Source organism: Echinops telfairi, unplaced genomic scaffold (genome assembly GCF_000313985.2).
Source record: "Echinops telfairi isolate 266 unplaced genomic scaffold, ASM31398v2 ScPeMD7_7425;HRSCAF=8463, whole genome shotgun sequence".
Taxonomy (NCBI): domain Eukaryota; kingdom Metazoa; phylum Chordata; class Mammalia; order Afrosoricida; family Tenrecidae; genus Echinops; species Echinops telfairi.
In genome coordinates this window covers 1,271,036-1,273,497 of record NW_022111325.1, presented here as the reverse complement: position 1 = coordinate 1,273,497, position 2,462 = coordinate 1,271,036, and positions in this window count along the sequence as shown.

Genomic DNA, 2,462 nt, shown 5'->3' with positions numbered 1-2,462 from the left:
TATCAGAGCTAAAATCGTGAACACAGTTTGTGGAGGGCCGCGGAGGACAGTGGGAGCCCCCAAACCCATCTGTAGAGCACAGGCCCAGGTCTTGAGCAGCCTTCCTACCAAACAGAGATCATTGCCATCCTGATCACGCTGGATCCAACTGGATACTTGGTCACTTGACCTCCCTCTACACTAGCGGTTCTAACCTGCGGGTCAAGACCCCTTTGGGAGTCGAACGACCCTTTCACAGAGGTCATCTAAGACCATCGGAAAACACATATTTCTGATGGTCTCAGGAACTGAGACACTGCTCCTCTATCTGTCTCCAGGTGGGTCCGTCCACATGCAGATACACCCACAAAGGAGTCCCCAGCGTGATGACATCATCACGCCAACCCCATCACATACACCCCATACAAATACAGGTGTGTGTGACAGGGTTGGTGCCATAATGTACTTAATGTACTTATGTGGACCAGTCACACACGTGTAGAGAGCATCTGCTGTGTTAAAAGCAGCTGCTGTGTTGAAAGCAGCCGTATTGGAAGTAAAATGACACTTCATGAATTATAATTACTGGGTAAATGTAAAATCATGTACTGTGAAATCATCAACTACTGCAAAAAATATATATTTCTGTACCATGGGAACTTAATCTGGATGCTGATTGGTCTTTTTATATTCAGCTGTGGTTGATGCAAATACTGCCCCCTTGTGATAGTAACAGGTATGTAAAAAAACAACGCAGAGAATGGTAAATCATAGGAAACTTCAATGAACTGTATTGACTGAACAGTGACATGTATCATCTTTTGTATTACTAAAGCTATTGTTATATATTATTTTCATCAGCAAACCATCCCATGACAGTGGATCATGAAGAGAAGAACGTTCAGAAAAGAACATACAGTGAGGATTTTTTACAGTATGGGTTTACCTCAATAATTACAGCAGGAATTGAGAAACTGCAATGTATTATTTGTTGTGAAGTTCTATCAGCCGAATCTATGAATTCAAACAAACTAAAACGCCGTTTTGGTAGCAAGCATCTGAGCTTTGCCAGCAGGGATACCAACTATTTTAGAAGCAAAGCTGATGGACTCAAGAAAGCCAGACTTGACACTGGTGGCAAGCACCACAAAGAAAACGTAGCAGCCATTGAAGCTTCATATTTGGTGGCACTCAGAATCGCCAGAGCTATGAGACCTCACACCATGGCTGAGGATTTACTGCTACCAGCAGCCAAAGACATTGTTCGAGTTCTGATCGGAGATGAATTTGTTACGGAATTGAGTGCAATTTCCTTATCTAACGACACTGTCCGCAGAAAGATAGATGACATGTCTGCTGTATTCTTGATCAGGCAATCCAGGAAATTAAATCTGCTCCATTTCAATATTTAGCATCCAGCTTGATGAATCCACAGACGTCGCAAACTGTTCACAGCTACTGGTTTTCGTGGGGTATATTGATGATGGCGACTTTAAAGATGAGTTTCTTTTTTGCAAACCTCCTGAAACGACAACTCCTGCACGTGGTGTATTTGACACAGTTGGTTCATTTCTGAAAGAGCAGAAGATCTCTTGGGAAAAGGTTCATGGTCTTTGCACAGATGGTGCTCCAGCTATGCCAGGATGCCGATCTGGATTTCAATGTTTGGTACGAACGAGTCACCAAAGGTGACTCCCCCCACCCCTGCCCCGAGGAGGATGGAGCCCCAGTTTAGTTCCGAGTACTCACAGGCACCCCTCAGCAGACCAAGGGGAGGTGGAAGTTCTCTGCTCCCACAAAGGTCGAGTCTCAGAAGCCCTGCGGGGCAGTTCTACTCCATCCCGCAGGGCCACTGAGTCAGAACAGAAGAGACGGCAGCCGGCCTGGATTCTCTGCGGCTTGGCATGCGAGCGGTCTTCAGAAAGGTCCAGGGGAACTTTCCCTGCTACCTTTGAAAAAAACAAAACAGCCCAACAGTTCAAGCATTGCAAGGAGAGCTGTGCAATCCTGACCACAATCCACTTCAGAACATGCTCTTCTTCCGTGTGCTCCGTGTGCTCCGCGCCCCATTCCCCGCCCCCAGCTTCCTCTGCCACACCCCCAGGAAACCGCCAGTCCAGCCCTGTCGCTAGGCAGTGTCTTTTAATTTCATTTTTTCCCCTGTGAACTTTTCGAAGCCCCCTCTTATAACTAATAAGGAGCCCTGGTGGCTCGAAGGTTAAGTGCTTGGCTGCAACCCAGAAGGTTGTCATTTCAAAGCCAACCAGTGGACAAACAGCAAACTGAGCAGGTGTCCGGTCTCCTTTCCCAAGACGGGAGGACAATAGCGCCATGCCCAGCAGATGCCAAAGCTGGACCCAACTGCAGGGGGCGCCCTGGTCACAACCGCCAGAGTGGAGCAAGGGCATGGGGAAGACCCAGGGCAGCTCTCCACAGGTGGGTTACCCACCCCCAGGAAGACCCAGGGCAGCTCTCCACAGGTG